The sequence below is a fragment of the Protopterus annectens genome, chromosome 13.part0, assembly GCF_019279795.1.
Source record: "Protopterus annectens isolate FY-2018-M chromosome 13.part0, PAN1.0, whole genome shotgun sequence".
In the NCBI taxonomy this organism is placed as follows: Eukaryota; Metazoa; Chordata; order Ceratodontiformes; family Protopteridae; genus Protopterus; species Protopterus annectens.
Genome location: NC_056747.1, coordinates 1,181,802,936 through 1,181,825,435, shown reverse-complemented (window position 1 = coordinate 1,181,825,435; position 22,500 = coordinate 1,181,802,936).

Sequence of the window (22,500 nt, the reverse complement as noted above, 5' to 3'; positions counted from 1 at the left end):
TATCTGAATATGAAGGTTTCTTTCTAATTTGATGCTGATTAACTACAGGATAAAGTAAGCGTGGCACGATATATTTTGAATATTGAATGTGGTCTTGTAACATATGTGATTTGGCCTTTTGTCTATACTACTTTTTGCCAAAAATGACTGGGATTAAAAAAAACTCCTAGATATAAGGGGTGTTTGGGGTTTAAGTAGAGGTGTTTTGGCAAGCTGCCATTCTTGAGTACAGTAATAGCAGGAGCCAAGAACTCAGCACACGCTGCTACTTCCACCTAGCACCACCTGCTCTACTAGCCCCTGGTAAAAAAAAAATATATATATATATATAAATTCCAGGATTAGTAGCAAAAGTCAACAAACTGCAGGCAGTTTTGTGGGCAATGTCCATAGAAAAACAGCTCTGTGAAATAACTTTTGTTGTAATGAACAGAGCCAATGAAAGCATCAAGTTATATTTCATAATTTATGTTAAGAGTTAAGATGCTTATTTGTGTGTTACATCCTGGCTGTTGTGGCAATAACTAGAAAATCTTTTCAGTTCTATATCTGGCTCTTGAACGATGCCCTATCCTGATACCGCTGCCAAATCATGGTGATGGGGTTATACCTTCTTGAATTGCAGGACACTGCACTAAATAACCTTGTAGCTTATCACATCAGTCTGAACAGCTGATTAATTATTCATGAATGCACCAATCTAAAAGGAATCATCTTTCTGAATCAATTGCAGACACTAATTATCAGCTGAGCAGTTTGGCACACCCTCATGCTGAGCTGCTTTGTGTTCTTTTTGAATCCAACCCAATTTCTTCTGCAAACATTAATGTGCTGTTGTTACTGTTATCACTATAAAGCACCCATTTGCAGTTCTGATTTTTTTTTTGAAATTGCCTCCAAACCACTCCCCTTTAGGACTGAGTCTGATGGTTCCTTTCCATACATCCAACAAGTTAATTCATTCAGTGGCAGTGGGAGCTGAGAATCCCCAGGTGAGAGGACAGCCATACAGCCCAGTTAATTCCTTTCCCTAAATCTCCATCAGCTCATCTGCTTCACAGTAAGGTGGGGTTGTGGGGAGTAGGGCATATTGCCGGTCCTGTGGAGCACCCCCCCCCATGCATAGTGGGTCATCTGAGTTCATGCTGTCCTCTAAGGGGAAGCATGCCTTCACATGACTAGCTTGCCCATGGCATATGCAGTACGGAACTTTTTAGAGACCAAAGTGATATACTCAGTATATTGTATTGACATTACCTTAATAATCTGATGTGGCTTGTGTTGAGCTTATAGTTCTAATTGTTGTATTATTTTTCTCAACTTAGTGTTTTCTAATATTGTTTATACATTTTCAGCAAATTAAGTTTTTGTTTCTATTTTTTTCTTTTGTTCAGCATGCAACCACTTTATTTTGTAAATATATAACTGCTTGTTGTGTTTCAGCAATGCCTGCTTTTAATTTAGCTTCTGTTGTTTCTAAGTGAATATTCATTGTTCTAAGAAACAGCCCCTTAACAGATTTCTGTTGTCTTATTTTCCTGTGCTAATGATGACCAATTAACATTGTCACCTTTTTCAGCTGTATTCATCTCAGGAGTTTTAGTTGCCTTCAAACTAAAGTTATTATTAGACCTAAACAGTGAGATACACAGAAAAGAAAGCAATAAAATGGGCATTATCATCCACTGGAGTCCAGCTGTAATTTATTCCAGATTCTAGTTCAACTGAGGTGAGAGGTGTGATTGCTTCTATGTGTGTCCTGCTGTATATGATGAGTATAGATAAATAATATCAAGGGTATCAGCAACTTCCATTGCTCTTTTATGAGTGCAGACCTGAATGATATAAGTATGCAAAAAAAAAAAAAAAAAAATGGAAGGAAGCCAAAACCACAGGCTAATGTATCCAGTGCAATTGTGATATCAGTATTAAAAGTGCTAATACATAAAGTTTCAAGTGAGTTTAAGTTCTTCTACAATGTTATGATTACACTGTGGTATTATTAGAAATTTCATTAGCAACATTTGTAACAGGTATACATAACAAACAGTCCTTATATGCACAAATCTATCCAATCAATCCTAATATGGGTGATATAGTTGGTAATATTTTTCTCAGTTTTGACAAAGGTTTTCATTAGCAACCTTCTTTAAAAACTCACAAAATTTCCCATTATCAAGATGGTGCACTTTCTTCTGACCCTTAAAATGTAGCATACTTTTTGCTTTTCATTTGAGCAGCTAAGCTGTTTGCTTAGATAGAAAGCATTTGAGAAATTGTAGGCTTACATATTTCTAAGGCACAGAAATCTCTTATATCAGAAATTAAAGTTTATTCCTCTTTTCATGTGAGTCTCTTGTCCATTTCTGTGTTAGTGATCTTTCTTGTAATTTTGCTACCAGAAATATAATTCTCTGTAATTTTATTTTAGGACAGAAGAATCTCCTTCTGTAGCAGCATAAATACAACTTTTCATATCTCCCAGTGGTTTTGTCTACAGAAAAGCATGTGCTAACTCTATTATCATTATTGAGTACATTTACTTATATGGATAGTGGCCGATACCATTCTGAAAATACTGCTACAATGGTAACATCATGCAGGTGTGATTCATAACTTTGAGTATAATACCTGACAACAAATACTTTTTTGTGACTCATAACAATACTTTATTAGCAGTGCCTTATATCACCTTGCATAATAGATAGACATTAAATCAATGATCATACCATAGCATACATATGAAATAAATTGTTGGTAGACTACAAGAGTGCTGCTAAAACACTACTTTCACTCCTCTGTACTACAAGATTGATGCTAAAGTAATGTATTATTATTCTATACTATAAGACTGGTATTAAAGTACTGTATTTACTCCTCTGTACTCTATGACTGGTATTGAGGTATTGTACTCACTCTTCTGTACTACAGGATTGATGCTAAAGTAATGTATTATTATTCTATACTATAAGATGGGTATTAAAGTACTGTACTTACTCATCTGTACTATAAGGCTGGTATTAAAGTATTGTACTCACTCCTCTTCACAGTAAGACATTGTCTTGTTTGATTCTCAGTTAAAGCGTCTTCTGTGTGGAGACATCCGTGAATGGGCATACCTTCGTTGAAGGTTGTGCGTCAGAGCTGGCAACTCGGCACGTAAAAATCTACTGCCAATCATTAACGGACCGGAGTTCCGCTGTGGCGACCCCTAACTGGGAAAAAGCCAAAAGATACAACAACTCACTCCTCTATACTATAAGAATGTTGATGAAGTATTGCACTCACTCTGTTATACTATAAGATTGTTGCTAATGTGCTGTACTCACTCTGCTATACTATGAGACTGGTGTTAAAGTATTGTACTTACTCCTCTGTACTATAAGACCTGGTATTAAATAATAATAATAATTACCTTTGTTAACCAGGCAGGCCAACTGGACAGAGAGTCCCTTTTCAAAGGCCACCCGGGTGAGCAATGTCTGTTTAAGTGACTTGCTCATGGTCACACAAAGTACTGTACTTATTCCTCTATACTATGACTTATATTAATTTCCAGCACTGCTGCATTTTCCTTCAGTGGTGTGTCAGTTATGATGATAAAAAGGATAATCGGATACGTTATGCAAAACTAAAGAAACGTCCCTGATTATCCTTTTATTTTCTTTGTCCCATCTCTCCTACATGTTAAAAGTCTCCCGGTTTCTGTTTTCTTAATTAAAAAAAAAAAGAATGCAGATCTTTCTTTCTCTGTTGCTTCCTTCACACAGCACTGATGTATTGCATGAGCATAGGAATGCAAGTCCCATACACATGGGCAGTACATTAGGAAAGCCCCAGGACACCAGACAAGTACATTAGGAAAGCCCCAGGACACCAGACAAAATGAGGAAAAGCACTACATTGCCATTATACAAAGACATTATTAAAAAAAAAGTAAGTTGTTTTTTCTCAAATGTCATTGTACAATAGCAATAACTGAGTCCATGGTGTGGTATACTGAAGATTTACACATGGTTGGCTTTATTTAATCACTCGGGCTTCACCCTCATAATTAAAGCACACCAGCTATGGGTAAATCCTCAATATATCACACCAACTATATTAAAGTGGCAAGACTGTTGCATTGGGGATTGTACAAACATTATAATATCAAGGTAGCTGAGAAGCATTGGAAACATGAGCCAGAAAGCATTATAGAAAATGATGAAGTTTAGATAACATGGGATTACCCATTACCAACAGTTCAAATAATAGATGTGAGAAAACCAGATATAGTAGTCCATAAAAAGAAGACAAAAGTAACATTGATCATTGAAATTGCTACACCCAATGATTACAGTGTCTTATGTACAAAGAGACACAAAGTCGTAAAATAGCAGGATAGTTCATGGTGCAGCGGTAGCATTGTCGCCTCACAGCAAGAGGTTCTCCCGTTCGATTCTTGGCTGGAGCGCCTTCTGTGTGGAGTCTGCATGTCCTCCCCGTGGCCGAGTAACATTCAAAAGACATGCGTGAATGGGCGTGCCTTCATTGAAGGTTGGGTGTCGAGCTGGCACCGTAAAAAATCTACTGCCAATCATTAGCGGACCGGAGTTCCGCTGTGGCGACCCCTAACTGGGAAAAGCCAAAAGAAGATGAACAACAATGAGGGCAATTTGGAAGAAGGATTCCCAGATGGTTCCAGTACTAGCAGTAGGAGCAATGGGTCTCATAAAAAAGAATTTACAATATTATTTAGAAATGTTACTGATACATGCAATTCTGTGTGAATTGTAGAAGGGGGTCAGTTCTGGGCACATTGCGGTTGCTGCAAAGAGATTTTTGGCTAACATCAAAGATTGAAACAATACTAATTTGATGAACTTTAATCATACTTTGACTTAAAAATGGGGTCCATTCTAGTTATATTAGAAGCCCAAAAGACTTGGAGAAATTAAACTGACAGAACAGAACCGTATAAGATCTGCATGTACACTAGACTTTTGAAAACTTCTTAAAGGTTTACTGACCTATACATTACAGGCATGTCTGGTGCACAGCTTGGGTATAATAATTACATGCATACATTTAACACCAGATTTGTTCAACTGAAAAATCTTGTGCCGAGTTGAGGAGTGTATATTTATGCTTCAAAGCTGACACCCCAGATGTTTATGACTGAGAAATATTTCAATTCAAAGAGCAAAGAATGCTAATATTTAATTTAATACAAAGAATTGTTTGTATTGTATCAGTGGACTGAGTTTTTTTTTTTTTTCTGGTTTGCATTACTGTGTTTAGTTCATGATTTACAACTGTAGATCCTTGATGAATAAAAAACGACAGTACATCATGTGCTGTCGGGTCGTCTTCCCCACACCACACTTATTTTATCATAATTTGAATATCTAGTGCTTGGCTGTTGTTTTATTTTTTAAGACTTTATATTTCTACAGAGTTTGGCTCATTTGAAGTTTTATAGATTCAAAGCGTTTGGAGAAATGGAATGGAAAACATTTTGGCATAACAATTCATGAATAGTTGAATAAATGAGTCAGGCAGTAATGTAGGTAGCCCTGAAAATAATAAAAAAATGTCTCTTTTCATTTAGTCTGCAAACTAGAACAAAAAGTACTACAAATCTGCAGAAACATCCTTGGCTTAAATGTCTTAGCTTTTCTAACATGGCATATTTTGTTGGCTCAGTGACACCAGAGAAAATTGCAGCAGTTTACGACATTGATTTATTAGTTTTTAACAACACAGCACCAGTGTGACTTTCTTCAAGTGTCTAAGCAATCACACTTAAATCCTATAAGTGTGAAGACAGAGAAAACTGACAGCTGTATAATAACAGGGCTTTCCTCCTTCCGAAATTCTAAGGTTGTAAAGGCAAACATCAACCTTTCATTGTGCAGAACTCGCATTGTAAAAATAAGTCTGCATAGTGGGAGATGGCAAGGTCAAGTCATTGTTGACAAACCTCAGGTGCAACAAACTGGAGATAAACGAGCATTCCACCGAAAAATGATAGGTCACTGCTGAGAAACGACTGAGAACAAATTGGAACAGTTATGGAGAGGTATTTTAAGGAGAATTTCTGCCTTTCTGTGTCAAAGAAACTTTATGGGCTGATAGACCAGTGAAAAGAAAGTCAAGCACTACCATCCACTGTAACATTACTTTACTGTAGCAGCTGTGTTATAGATACTGATTTTCTGCATATATACAGGGTAGAATTCCTTCTCAAACAACTTGTGCAGGTAGTTCTGACCACTGTCTGTACATTACTTTTGACTTGTGCTAGGGTTGTTGTTGTTTGTCCGCTAATGATTGGCAGTAGATTTTTACGAAATGCCGAGGTGCCAGCTTGACGCTCAACCTTCAACGAAGGCACGCCCATTTAAGCACGCATGTCTTTCGAATGCTACCTAACCGCAGGGAGGACATGCAGACTCCACACAGAAGGCACTCCCAAGCCCAGCCGAGAATTGAACGGGAGAACCTCTTGCTGTGAGCTAACAATGCTACCGCTGTACCACCGCGGCATTAACCTGACTTGTGCTAGGGTGAGGTGAATCCTTAAAACTCTTTCACAATGGCCAGTCTGAAAGCCAAACTACCTTTATTTCATTTTCCTTTGTTAAAACGGCTGTAGCACTGATCACACTAGATCAATTTCAGTTTCAGCCCAAGGAGGAAATAAAACAGTGTGAAAACATTTTACACTTGTTTAATTCAGTATGCAAAAAATGATCACTAAAGACTCTGACAGCAGTCCCACCTGATGGTAGAAAGGCTCTGGGAATTGCATTTATGGCATTTAAGACATTTACAATGACTACTTCTTTGCATCTGCTGGGATGTGTGTGTGTGTGTATAATTACATCATGAAAGACAGAAAACTCAAAAGAGAGAATCACAAATGGTAGAACAAATAAAAAAAAAAAAGAAAAGAGAGCGAGAGAATTACATAAAACTGAATACTTGTCTCCCAGTAAAAAAGCCTATATTAGTAAACCCCAGCCACAAAACCAAGATCAAGTGTAGCCCTGTCCAGTTGTAGGGGAACTGTCATGGTGTAGTACTGCCCAGTTGTGGGGGGACTCTCATGATTTAGCACTGCCCAACTATGGGGGACTCTCATGGTGTAGCACTGCCCACTTGAGGGGACTTGCACCATGTTGCACTGTCCAGCTATGGGAGACTCTCATGGTGTAGTACTGCCTAGTTGTGGTGGACTCCATATTGTGGCACTGCCCAACTATGGGAGACTCTCATGCTGTAGCACTGCCCAAATGTGGGGAACTCTCATGGTGTAGCAGTGCCTTGTTAGGGAAAGGGTTATTACTAACATAATGTGTAGGGTTAGGGGCAGGGTTACAGTTAGGGTTATGGTTATGGTTAGGGTTAGAACACATGTGGGTCTCAGTGTTCTGTAGTCCAAAAATGTAATTCTGGGGTGAGTTTTACCACAATGTGTTTAATAGTATGAACAGGTGGTGTGCTTCTGAAGTGTTTTTTTTTTTTTTACCTTTCCTCTACTGTGGTGTGTATATAATTTATGCAGTGTGAGAAACAGCACCCCATTGAAGGGTGCAGGGAGGCTTACTGTTATTTTTGAGTTTCTTTGTTTACAATTAACTTTTTTAGGAATTTATCTTTCAGAAATCCAGCAATTGAATTAATGTACTTTGGCAGGATGTATGGAAACTATATTCTTAGAAAACTTCATAAGCCTGCAGGGAGTTGTGCAGTACAATTGTTATAGATGTGTACAGTATTCAACATGTCTTTGCAACAGTATAACTGTTTCTGAATGTACACATGTGTACATTCTCTGTTATAGCATTACTGGTCTACAGTAATATTTTCATGGCGTGGACAGTTGCATAAAGAATTTTATAGTTTAACACTGTTGAACTAAAGCAGTGAGGTTGTAGTCAGTACTGATGGTGTTACACTGCAAAGCTGTAATTATTACTTGATAGAAGAGCAGTGCTCGGCTCTGGGGTGAATCTGCTGTCTAGCCCTATGGGACAATAAGATAGTGTTTCACTTGCCATCTCTTTGGTAGTCTGTGGGTGCGGCACTGACAAACTCTAGAGTAATTCTGATGCTGAAACAGCAAGCTGTAATAATAAACATTTCCTCAAAACAAAGAGTACCAGAATTACCTGTCCTAAAGACTTAAACCTTTCATGTGATATAAACACTACCTGCTGGAGGGAGACTACCTCTTCTCTGGAACAGGCTCCCCATCCATGTGAAGCAGAGTTCCTCCCTAACCCGATTCAAGTGTAACTTGGACAGTTGGATGGGGAACAGGAAATTCATCCTTGGATACATACATGGTTCATCTCTAAGATCCCTGCTTGTAAATTTTTCATATGCCAAGCCCCTGCTTACACTTACCAAAGGCTCCAGAACTTATCAGAGATGATTTGGGATGCATGGCTAGGCTTAAAAAGGCCACAGTGTTAGTTTAGTACACACCTATGAACATATGGGACCCAGGAACAAAAAGCATTGTTAATCTGTGGGGAAATGATATGGTGTAGCAGAGTTCATTTTTGTGGAGACATCTGCTGTACCAACACTAATAAGCTGTAGAGAAAATTTGATGTTGCAGCACTGGCTAGGTGACTCTGATGTATCAGTGAACAGAGCTTCAGAGAATCTGATAGTGTAGCAGTGCCCAGCTGTAGAGATCTCTCATTGTGCAGCACTACTCAGGTACAGGAGAATTCTTGATATAGTACCAAATTAATCTAAAGTGAATGTGACAATGCAACACTGCCCAGTTATGGGGGGTGGTGGCTGCACTGCAACCCTTCCAAGCTGCAGAGATCTCTGATGATGTAGCCTGTCCATCTGTAGAGGGGACTGTCATGGTGAAGCACTGTTCATCTGCAATGGACTCTCATAATGTAGCACTGCCCATCTATGTGTACTCCCATGGTGCAGTACTGTCCAGCTGCTTGTGGACTCTGATGTAGCACTGAGCAGTTATAGCAGAAATGTCATGGTGTAGCAATGCTCAGGGCTGAGGGAACTCTGATAGAACACTAAACAGTTGTACACTGAATTTGATGGTACAGCATTGTCTAGCTGTATACGGACACCTTGAGAGTGTGCCACTGCTGAGCTCTGGGGAGTACTCGATCTGACAACGTACCACTGTTCTGCCATATGAGAATCTTAACCTGTATCATTGCTGAGCTCATCTGACTGACAGTCAAGGGATTCCCCTTATCATTTCATCATGTCACATTTTAATACATTCTCAACTAAATGGTTGCCTGCATTTATAGTTTTCTGTTATGTTTAACACTCATCCTAGGATAGTCATGAAGGTTGCCCTAAACAGAAGCATACTAGAAAGGTGTTACAAATGTCTCCTTCTTTCTACCTTAATGGCTATGTATAAGCCACACTGACATTTATCTTGCTATAGTTGACAGCACAGATACATCATTGACAGTTCTGAATTGTAAAATCATGTGTGTTTTTATTTTTTTTTTGGGGGGGGGTATGTCTACTCTCTCTAATTCTGAAACAATACCACATTAGGCTGATTGTGTCAGCACCTTTATCCAGTTTTATAATGGAAATACCTTTGTCTGCATTTAATATACATTTGACCCACTTCAAATGACTGTTCATATTTTCACAACCTATTTTTAGACAGACAAGAGAAAAGGAGAGGGAGTATTTTAAAGTACCATGGAGTAAAATATAAGTAGGAGTGTTTTAGCTGATAAATAGATTTTTTTCATTTAATTTATTTTGCTTTACACTCCTTGATAGACTCATTTTCATTACACTCGAAGTCCAGCTCATGCTGATGGTTACAAATGATCAATGCCATCCTCCTAGCCCATTAATGCCGCCTTCCTCCAATTCCTATCAGAGCCACACTCTGCGGAACAGTGCCTTGGTGTACCCATTGAGACAGAGACTTTCTTTTCAGGAAACATGACTTTATCAAGCATTATTATGCATCCTGAGCTGGCTCAGGGTGATAGTGCCTTGAGTGATGCAGGGGAGAGCCTGGTATATCACCAGAAAGCCAAATGCTGTCAGAGTTCAAGGTGGAGGGAAGGGGATTCCCAATCCCGTTTTCTAATTGTCTCCCAGAGAGATTGCAGATGATAGTATCCCTTCAATATTCTTAATCTTTGACCTTTAGAAGCACAGCATTCTTGCTGTGCACTCATCCTGCACTGAGATTTGCTAGCAGAGGAGCTACATTGTATCCCCATCCAGGAAGGAGGGCCACCATTACTGCTCTGTCTTGCCCCCCCCCCTACTGCTGTACTAGCCACCTAAACTTCTCACATAACCCTGCTTGCTAGTATTACAGTCGTTAGAAAGATTTTTGCACCAGAGGGGCAATTTAAATCTATGGGTTATTTTTCAGGGCAAATGATATGGCTCACATCATGTTGGCACACATTTGTGTCTTAAAATATCAGTGTATATTAAAACAGTTATAGCTTTAGGTGGTTTGCAACCAGTGGTCACAAAACTGGTAGTGTAACAACAGAACAGGTTGTTGTTCTACTTGAACAGAAAGGACAAAGGCAGATAATGGACTGTGCACACCTTCTTTTGATTGTCAGTAAAATGCTCAGTTTTATATGAGTCAATGTTCTGTACTGGACCAGTACCAGAATGGCTGTCAATATTTTTAAAGATGGCCCTTCTGGAAGATGGGGCCTACCTCTGCACGTCAATCATCTTATGTCCTATTCTTCCTTTCTGTATTGCTTATAACTGTCTCACTGTAGCTCCTGTTATATTAGATGAGTCAGTTTATTCATTTGTACAATAGACTCAGTCAGTTCTTTGTATGTGTCAGGTAGTGCATAGTTTCATAGGTGTATATTAAGATAACATCCACTAGGGCCCTTGTAAGCTTAGCTGTGTAACCAAAATGTATCCTACAACTATGATATATATAGGGCGTGATTTACTGACCGCCTCTATCCATCGGAGATATAGGCACCAGACCAGAGGTGAATTACTAATTGCCTGTCCGTTAGTCCAAGTTGCACTTTGAGATAATGAGGAACTCTGCTTTACATGGATGGGGAGCCTGTTCCACAGAATGGGAATTCTCTGAGAAACATATTTGTCTCTTCAACATGTCCTATTTATGTCGCAAGCAAAATCTACTTCTTTTAATCTAGTAATTCTGATGCTGTTTTGTTTCTTTGGAAGTGTAGAAGGCTCATCAAAAACAGGGTCCAATGATGCGTTGTATACCAGGCAAAGATCACCACTCACAAGTCTATATAATACAGAGTAAAGAGACAGGACTTAGAGGCGGTCAGTGTAGGCCACTGTATTTACTCCCTGTATTATTTTTGTAAGGAACATTTGTGGATGTTTCAGCTGCTGCATGTGTCTGGTCAGTTACATACTGAAGGGGGCATTATACTTTATGATGGGTCTGTTGAGGGCTAAGTACAGTGGAATAATGACCTCTCTGGACCTAGATACAATGCCCTTGCTTATAAGTAGAGCAACATATAAAGATTTTCTTACTACCTTGGACACATGTTGCTTGAAGGCTAAGTTACTATTAACATGAGTTCCCAGATCCCTGACTAGTGAATCAACTTTTAGAGGTGTTTTATTGATGATGTAGTTACTTGGGGTGGCAGACTTCCCAAAAGGTACTATAATGCATTTCTTGGTACTAAATTTTAAGCCATGGCTTTGGCAACAAACATTTGTCTGTGTTAGGCCTTCCTGAAGGATGTTCTTGTCTTGGAGGATTCAGTGACTGCTCCCAGTTTGCAATCATCTGCAAACTTGGTTAGCTAGAGGGCTTTGCCATCCAAGAAGTAGATGTCAAAGAGGAGTAGACATAGCACAGAGCCCTAGGGGACTCCACTGGTGACTGGCCTCTTTGTGGAGGTGGCCTCACCAATTCTAACCTCCTGGGTCCTGTCACTGAGCCAGCTTATACCTAGTTCTGTAAGTCTGTTGACAATGCTTGAGTGGGGTATTGCATCAAATGCTTTAGCCAGATCTAGTAAGCAGTACACCCTTATCCTTTGCCTTAGTGACCTTTTTAAAGAAGTCCATCAGATTCAGTAAGCATGACCTTCCATTGACAAAGCCAAACTGGGATCGAGCCAGTGTCTGGAGGTCTCCTGTGTCTTTGCTGATAATTTCCATGATTCTCTCCATGACTTTGCAAATAAGACTAGTCAGACTAATGGGTCTGTAGTTTGCAGGATATGTTGAAGGTCCTCCCTTATGAAGGGGGATAACTGTTGCAGTCCTCATTCATGTAGCACACAACCTGTTTTAAGACTACAGTTAAATACTGATTCCAGGGGACCTGATAAGTGTTATTCTAGACTGTTCAGGAGGCATCTTGGAATGTTATCAGGGCCCTTTGAGGCCATGTTCTTGGCTTTAGTGAGTGCAGCCAGTACATGCTCCCTAGTTATACTTGGAGGGGTTATGTTTAAGGGTATTTTTTGGGGATGGTGGGGGTGAGAGGGGGGTAAGTTGGAACTAAATTTGTCTGCTAACAAGTTTGCTATATTTCCAGACTTGGTGAATGTCGCACCACTAACCACCAATTTAGCACATTGCTGTGTGCGTGTTTCCTGACATAGTTGTAGAAGACCTTAGGGTTATCTTTCATCTGGGAGGCTATCTTAACATCAGAGATGGCTTTGCTTTTCCTAATTCATCTTATTAGTTGCCTATTTAGTTTGATGGGAGTGTTGTTATCTTTATGGGCATTACCCTTCTTGATTGTTGCCACACTGTTATTCTTTTTGTTGTATATCCTGTTTAATTTGGGATGCCAGCAGGGTTGTTTGTTTCTGGGGCTAGTCCCGGGTTTACTTCTGATGGGTACAGCAACCTCTATGCAGCTGTTGACATGGTTGTACAAAGTTTCTGAAAACATTTCAGCATAGGGTGCTGTGTTCTCATGTTTTGGAGGGGCATTGAATTTTGACAAACAGTAACTTAATAAAAGGTAATTTACCTTGGAATAGTTCTTAACTGTTACTAGTTTTAATGGGATTATGGAGTTGATTTTGATTTCAAAGGAGATAGTTTTATGGTCAGACCTTACCAGGGAGGATGAGTCATTTGGGGGGGGGGAGGGGTTGCAGCATTCTTCTATGTTCTATATTTGTGAGCATGAGGTCCACTATGTTGGAGCTTTTAATGGGCATATACACTATTTGGTCAAGGAAATTTTTATTTACAAAGTCCAGAAATTGCTGTGCCTGTAGATTTGAGGCTGTATAGAATTCCCACTCTATAGAGGGATAATTAATGTCTCCCATGAGTAGGGCATTACGTTGAATGGTAAATGTCTCCAGTAGGTCTAGGTATGTATTGTGAGCTTCTTGGGACATGGAGAGGGACTTATAGCTGGCTAGGATACTGTATGAGCTTTTGTCTGTGGTGATCTGTACATGATGGAACTCCATCCTGTTTGGCTAACCTAGAGGTATGCTTGTTACTGATGTATATTGAGACACCTCCACTTAGCTCTTACTGTGCAACTACTAGTCTAAAAGTGTGGAAGGTACTGAAACCTTGCACTGCCAATCATCCTTATGGGTGCCAGTTGCTAGCTACTGCTAAGGGCATACAGTTTCAAATACTCCAGCTTCAAGTGAATGAGCATGTGCTTTTTTGCTTTATCTTCATCTCCTGTTACCCTGTCATATACAGTTACCAGGACACAGTCTTCTCAAATAGTCTTGAGTTTTTCTTTTAAAAGTACCATTCTTCCCTAAGAGTGCTCTAGACACAAATGTTCATTAATGAGGGTCTATATCAGTCCGTCAAAACGGCTGACGATCGAACATCAGATGTTCAAACTGTGAAGTTTGAACACTGATTATCGTGAAGCCGCGGAACACAGAATTCTTTCCCAGGGAAAGAATTCGGTGGGCCATTTCTTTGGCTTCATGATTATCAGGACTGTGGTGGGAAGTTACGGGTCGGGTTCAGGTAAATGTGCGATTGTGTGGACTTTAGGGTTAGGGTGTGGGTTAGGTGAGTTAGGGTTAGAGCGCGAGTGAGGTAGGTGTGCGATAGTGACAGACTTTAGGGTTAGGGTGGGATAGGTGAGTTAGGGTTAGGGTGTGGGTCAGGTGAGTGTGCAATAGTGACGAACCTTAGGGTTAGGGTTTGGGTTAAGGTAAGTGGATAGATAGTAGTGTATGTACAGTTTAGTGTAGGGTTAGATGTAGGATTTTAAGTGTTTGTGTGTGGATTGCTGTTTTTTTGGTGTGCTTGTGTTGTGTGTGTGTTTTGTGGAACAGCAATTTTTTTCACTGGGAAAAAAATCGCTATTTTAAGACTTCGATGTTTTTGTACTTCGTGGTTAGAAGTTTGAACATATGGTGTTTGAACTTCAGCCATTTCGGTGAACTGATATAGGCACCATTCCTGAAGCAGGCTACCTTCTTTATGGGTGGCGGAGCAGCTCTATATCAGAAGCAGAACTAGGAGTCCAACAAGACTGGAAAATATACTGAAGCTGTGAAAGTAACATAATCCTGCTCACTCTGCTAATCGTTGACGTGGATGATTTTACCTCCCACATGCCTGGTCATTACATATACTAAGATTGAGATCACTGTACTTCACAACAGGGGGGATGTTTTGTGGTACCACATCCTCAGATTTTGTATATATTCCCTTTATTCACACGTAGAGATCTTCATAGGTAGTTCATAGCTAGTTTATAGACCTGTGGTCCAGGAAACCATTGAGTCTAGCCCAATTTCTCAACTGCTGAGAGCACTGTCTAGTTAAGTGACTTGCTCAAAGTCACATAGCAGGCCGATGAAGGTTGAGGGAATCAAACCCTACACCACAGGAAGTAACCCATTAACAACTCATGGCCTTAATACTGTGAGTTAACTGACAGAGTGCTACAGTCTTCTATTCCAAGAATCACAATGAAATTCCCCTTTTTCACAACAAGCACACACACAAACACTCTCACACACACACACACACACATATATATATATATATATATATATATATATATATATATATATATGTATATGTGCACTTTTGCTGTTCATGCCAATCCTTCGAATTTCATCAAAAGCTTACAGTGTGCCAGAGCTGCTATTAAATCTATTGCTTATTTTTAGTTTTTCGCATTTTCCTAAATTGTCAACCTGCTTTTAGTTTCTTCTGATGCTATTTTCTGACTTTCTGGATCAAACAGGTCTACTTTTTATTCCTGCAGGCATATAACTTCCCTAACTGTAAAATAAAACATTTCCTAGAAGGTCATGGTTGCTATTTTACAGTGATACAGTAGAACATTTTTATAAGGAAATTATGAGGCAATACAATGTAATGCATCAGACGTATGAATTTTTCATAAGCTGTATTGCTTTAGCAAATCACTTTCGAAAGTAAACTGAACCCTGACAGAGGAAGTGTCTTCCTAAGGGAGATGCACTTTCAGTTTCTGACCTTTTGGTCATGGAAAGCTAATTGTGTAATTAAATCCAGAATCCTTTAGTTCTCTCATTCATTTCTGAAGGCTGCTGTTCTGCATGTCCCTAGTTCTTTGCCAGCAACTGTCTGGTAATTGTTCAGTATTCATTTAGCAGACACATTGTAATTGAAATGTAAATGTCTACATTTAGGTAGCCTTTAATGGCATGGAATAATATTTAATCAAAAATATTTCTGTGTGATAAAGAAAATAAACAGACCACTACACCAAGATCAAGTAACATGATATAAACAATGAGACTTAAACATACCATGAAGCATGTGATGCAACAAGATTTATTCAATTTAATTAATTCCTAAATTAATTACCTGGGATAATTCAATGGATCCTAACCGATTTTCAGTATGAGACCTGAGGAACAAGAGCTCTAGAATCTGATTACAGTATAGAAATTAGTAGATTTACATGTGCAAAACTGAGAGAGAAGAAGGTGCTACATAATAAGAAATATACAGTTTTTTTCTTCTTTGTTAACAAGAACGTTAATTCATGTTCTATTTTATCTGGTATTAACATAGTTACTTCATTGTTATTGAGTTTTTTTACTGTTGCTAAATTTGAAATTCTAATAAAAAATTATCAGAAAAAAAAGAAACACACTGCTGAAAACACACCACACTGTGTTATATCACAGGTCACAAATAAAAATTTTAAAAAGTTAGCACATCATATCAGATTATGAACTGTATTCATCTAGAGATATATAACATTGCAGATGACTGTCAGAAGCGACATCATTATTAGAGCAAAACATACATTTCACCCAGGGGGTTGAGAAGCAGCATTCCAGTACCGCAGGGTTATTCAGAAAGGAACACCACTGAACAAAGTGTTACTTAATACAATCTCATGTTTTTTTTTTAATTGTCTTTCCATCAGGAAATGTAGTTAGAAACACTTATGGACTAAATATTTCTGTACTTGTGAGAGGCCTGAGGACTTGCTTAAAGGATGGGGAACTGGACAAACTTAGATATCTAGAAGAAAATCACATACACTTTTAGAGTATGTGAAGCCTTTGTCAAAGACAAATAATTTTAGTAGAAAGTGGTGTATTAGAAACAAAATAAAACATCAATCCAGTTATAAAATATTTATATTATCTTAGCAGAGTATGAATGTCTTTGAAAAGGTATATTGTCCTTTAAAAAAATAATTAATTGTGATTCATGAAGTCTAGCAATATGACAACACATTCTCTACCAAATGTCAAGGATCTAGGGATTATCTGGTACATTGGTAAATGACAGTTTGATAGGTTTTTCAAGTTTCACTGTGATTTAAACACAAAAGTTTACAACAGAACTTGAGATGCACATTTCTATGTGGCTGAGATTCAGAAAGGCTTACTGTGAGTGAAAAGCCTTAACATGTCCAATTTCCCCTTTGTGATAAGCATGTTCGATTTTAGACAGTACTAGTGTTAAGTTTCATGCTAGCAGGAGCTTCAGTGCAAATGGTGTTCTCTGTTGCATTTACTACATGCTAATGTGGTAATCCAGGGAAACAGCTAATGCCACAGGCTCCTGATTTTCACTGCTAAGTGATTCAAAAACTTGTTCAGCAGGGTAAAATTTCACTGTTGGAGGAAAAAGTGAACAGTGTCAAAACACAGCAGTCACTCGTTCACTCCTATGAAAGCAGTTGTGGTGGAGGTAAGTTCAGCAAAGATGAGGGGGATGGTAGCATGTCTTAGTGTGTGCATTTATGTATGTGGATTGTGTGTACACTCTTGTCTGCAGAGGCATAAATTAAGCTACATGACTGTGTGTGTGTGTGTGTGTGTGTGTGTGTGTGTGTGTGTGTGTGTGTGTGTGTGTGTGTGTGTGTGTGTGTGTACATTTGCGCATTTGAGTGGGATGAAGTATGCATGTGGGTGAATGGATGAGCTTCTTTCAGAATCCTGGAATATGCCTATGAGTGTGTGTGTGTGTGTGTGTGTGTGTGTGTGTGTGTGTGTGTGTGTGTGTGTGTGTATGGGTGTGAATGGGTTAATGCAGACAGCTGAGTTTTAATAGGATTTACCAAATTTAAGTTACTATAATGCAAACATCCCCAAGGTTTGGTAGACATAGCAAAGGAGACTTGAAAGGAGGAAAAAGGCCTTGAAAGTTTGATAGCATGGTTTACAAACTTGCAAGAAAGAATAAAAATTGATATGCAAATAGTTATGGAATATATACAAATGGGCACAGAGATGCAACAAAGGGTCAATAACAGAAATGCCAGATTTAGAGAGTTTAGAACCAGAGAAAAAAAATATTATCATTGGGTCCCTCTACTGAAAAGAAGTTCCAATTAAAATGGCAGGGGCCCCATAAGGTATCAGAGAAAATAAACAAAGCGATCTACAAAAGGTATCAGAGAAAATAAACAAAGCGATCTACAAAAGGTATCAGAGAAAATAAACAAAGCGATCTACAAAAGCAGACAAAGTGGGAAGTGGAAACCATAGCAGGCATGTCACATGTGCGTTAAAACTCTAGATGGAAGCTGACATTTCTGCAGTCAGTCACAGAGCGGACATACATACCAGCAGTACAATATCAAGGGATTATGAGCTGGATTTAGAAAGGGCCGCCTCCAAAACTAAGCCCTAGAACAAGCTGCTACTGCTGGTGGCGGCCATTTCTGATTCAGAGACAGGCATATCACAGTGTTCCTAAGCAGACTGTAGGATCCCAACAGTGGGCTGTCTCCTTGGTCAGGCTAAATGCTAATGAGGCATTCTGGAGGAGCTGCTTATGCTAATTAGTCATGTGCTCTTCCCTGGAAATGCCTGCATAAGTTAGCCGAGTTAATTAACTTATCCAAAAAGTTTGCAAAGACCAATTACTTTCAATGAATGAGATCACATTAGATGTAAATGCCAGGATGTTTAGTGGACAGGTAGTAGTGGTTTGTGTGTGTGCTTGTGTGTTTATGTGTGTGGCTGCATTTATGGGTGTATGCAGCGGGATGAGTGAGTGAGTGTGCTGTGTTTCTGCCTGGGTGGGGATAGGTAGGTTAGGTATGCACATTTGTAAGTGTGTGTGTGTGTGTGTGTGTGTGTGTGTGTGTGTGTGTGTGTGTGTGTGTGTGTGTGTGTGTGTGTGTGTGTGTGTGTGTGTGTGTGTGTGTGTGTGTGTGTGTGTGTGTGTGTGTGTGTGTGTGTATTCATGGGTGAATGGGTGTGTGTCTGTGAGTCTAATGTGAGGGAGAGGCAGTGTGAGTGTATGTGTGTGTGTGTGTGTGTGTGTGTGTGTGTGTGTGTGTGTGTGAGAGTGCATGCATGTGGGGGGGGGGGGCTGCCATACCCAGAAACTTCACTAGACTAACATACAAATTCCACAATATTGGGGATGAGGGACCACTAGACATCAGGAATTTAAATGATTAACCTAACTTGCTTAAAACATTAATAGAACAACAGATTTTTGAAGCATGACAGATGTATGGGGAGGATACACCAGACAGACACAGTTATTTTAATTATTACTCCATGTCGCTGGAAGAACAAGGAAAATTTTCAGACCCTGTATCATTGGCACACAAAGCAGCTTGTTAATAATATAGAGCTTTAGTACTTTGCACTATCTCCAGGATACTATTTAAATATTATATTAGTCCACTTAAATAGTTAATGGAAGAACAGGGAAGAAGCTTTGAATCCTGTATGCTTGGCACACAAAATATTACATTAGCAGGGCTTTATTCCTCTGCACGATACACCAGGGGTAATATTTAAATATTACCTTAAGTCACTGAAAAAATACATTAAAATGGGGGGGGGGGGGTGATTCAAATCCTGTACCCTTTACACAGAAAGTAGCCCATTAGCACTCGAGAAATGCTGTTCTCTATGTTAACCGTGGAAGGCCTGCATTCTGATCTATTATTTCTTAATGTGAGGCATTATTGACTGACTGTAATAAGAAGCAAGTTACAAGGAACAGGCAAGTGCAAAATTAGGGATAGTTATGAAGAATGGGAGTGCATCCATGGGGAAGGGGGGAGCATGATGAAGACTTCTGGACAAAGTGAGGAGGAACACCAGGAAGAATTTTAAATATTACTTGGAGTCACTTTAAAAATGAGTAGAGCAACAAGTCTAGCATCATGATGCAGTTTTGGAAGAGTGAGAATGAAACTTTAATGTCTGTCATTATTCACTGACTGTAACCATCTGTAATTTACAAGCAGTTGGGAAACAATAAGAGGCTACAACAGTGACATGCCATACGCCTGGTACAGTGCTCAGGCCAAAGGTCATCAAAGTGCACTCACTCCAAAGCCTGGTGCAGTGCTCAGGCCAAAGGTCATCAAAGTGCACTCACTCCAAAGCCTGGTGCAGTGCTCAGGCCAAAGGTCATCAAAGTGCACTCACTCCAAAGCCTGGTGAAGTGCTCTGGCCAAAGGTCATCAAAGTGCACTCACTCCAAAGCCTGGTGCAGTGCTCAGGCCAAAGGTCATCAAAGTGCACTCACTCCAAAGCCTGGTGCAGTGCTCAGGCCAAAGGTCATCAAAGTGCATTCACTCCAAAGCCTGGTGCAGTGCTCAGGCCAAAGGTCATCAAAGTGCATTCACTCCAAAGCCTGGTGCAGTGCTCAGGCCAAAGGTCATAAAAGTGCACTCACTCCAAAGCCTGGTGCAGTGCTCAGGCCAAAGGTCATCAAAGTGCACTCACTCCAAAGCCTGGTGCAGTGCTCAGGCCAAAGGTCATCAAAGTGCACTCACTCCAAATATTCTGGGCTGTAACCATTTGGCTTTATCCAAGTTGTCTTTGAATGCATGCATTGTTGGTGAGTCACACACTGATAAAGGTAATTTATTCCAGAGGAATAGAATATGCTGTGAAACTTATTTCTTTCTTATGTTGAGCATAAAAATCTTTTATATTGCACTTCAGTTTGCTATATCAGTGTGTCTTAAATACATCTAGATTTAACGTTGCCCTCAAGAGTTCATTCCACATTACTTTGTACACAGTAGTTAGAATGCCTCAAAAATACCTGTAATGTATGGGAAAAAGGTCAAACTTTTCACACCTTTTCATGATGACATGTATGCATCTCAACATCTTAGCATAAAAAGTCTGGACAAAGCCAAAAATAATAGGGGGGCATAGACCCACAATTTGGGACAGATTTTAAATTTTACTTCTATAAACGTAGAAAATTGATATAATAATATGTTTTGCATTAGCATGCATTTAACAATATTACATGTTGTACAAGCAGCTGATGGATTAAAATTATATTTGTTCTTTGTTACAGGCTATGTAAGTTCAACATCAGTAATAATATCTTGACAACATGCTCATGTTATAGTATAGGAGTGTCCCCACTTTAGCCATCATTTTTGTTGTTATTACTATTTCCTGTCACGAGATCCTTATAACATAATTTCCTTTTTAGATTAATACTGTTCCTTTACAAAAAGCTAGGTTTATCCTCAATAATATTTTGTATCTCAGGCATTGACAGTAAGAGGCACCATTTTTTTTATAATAATATCTTTTACATCATTTGTTCTTCTATTATAAGTAGTTTCATACACCTTTTTTGTTTATTACTTCCTACATTTCATTGTATATTTAAACTCCCATTAGACAAAAATGGTTTAGCCTCATTATTTCTATTCGTTAGGACTTCTGTCTTCAAGGTTTGTAATAAATCCACATTATAGCCCCTCTGGTGGAAGTCATTAGTCATGTCATTCAACTGGTCTATACATTTATCATCACTATTATTTAGTCTACTAGCACGCAACATTTGACTTTTCACTACACCTTTGAATATATGGTTAGTGTGCATACTAGTCCTATGACTATACTTATTGGTCTTGATTATCTACCTTCTCTGTCTTGACATCCAAAAAATTTATAGATTTCCTTTGAAAATGTAGTAGTAAATTTAAGGAAGTTAGAACTATTATTAATATAATTAATAAACTCATTAAGATTTCTCCCATCTCCTTTCCATATAAAAAAACACATCATCTATAAATCATCTGTAGAATAAAATGTTTTTCTATAATATGTGTTGGGCCAGTATATATATATATATATATATATATATATATATATATATATATATATATATATATATATATATATATACACTTCGAAATAGAGCAGGAGACCCACACTTCAGTGAAGGTTCACTTCAACGAAAGTGCACTTTCGCTGAAGTCAAGTTCCTCGGGCGACCCCAAAAACCCCCCACTAAAACATGTTTTTGCAGGGGGGAAAGCCCCCCTGCACCCCACCCCCCTACATAAATATACCAACTCCAAGATCGCACTACAGCGGGGAAAAGGGAATATTCACATTCTGCACTGTAATGTGACTGTTGAAGTCAATGTTCGAAGTTTCATTACTTTGAACAAGTGGACTCGGTGAAGTGGGTTCGAAGAAGTGAAACTTCGAACATCTGCACGGATCCCATATATATATATATATATATATATATATATATATATATATATATATATATATTGCTCTTCCCAGTTATTCACTGCTATATATGCATAGATGTTGGTTACGGAGTGCCCATAGCCACTCCCGCTACTTGATGAAAAATAACATCTTTGAAAAATAAAAATATTATTACTCAAAACAAAATCTAATAATTCACAGATGGTTTCAGTTTCCCTTCCTGATATCTGACCATATTTACATTAAAAACTCTGTATACTCTGTATACCAAAAACATTCGGAATAACCGTAAATAATGATGTAATATCCATAGTGACAAATATGTACTCTAAAAATGATGGCTAAAGTGGGGACATTCCCATGCTACAACTGTGTATGTTGTCAAGATATTATTGCTGAGGTTGAATTTACACAGCCTGTAGAAAAAATATAGTTATAATGCATCAGCTACTCGTACAACATGTAATATTGTCTATCTTGCTAGTTGTACAAAATATTTAGCATTTTATGTGGGGAAATCTATTCGTAAGCTTAAAGGTAGAATTATAGAGCATAAGTC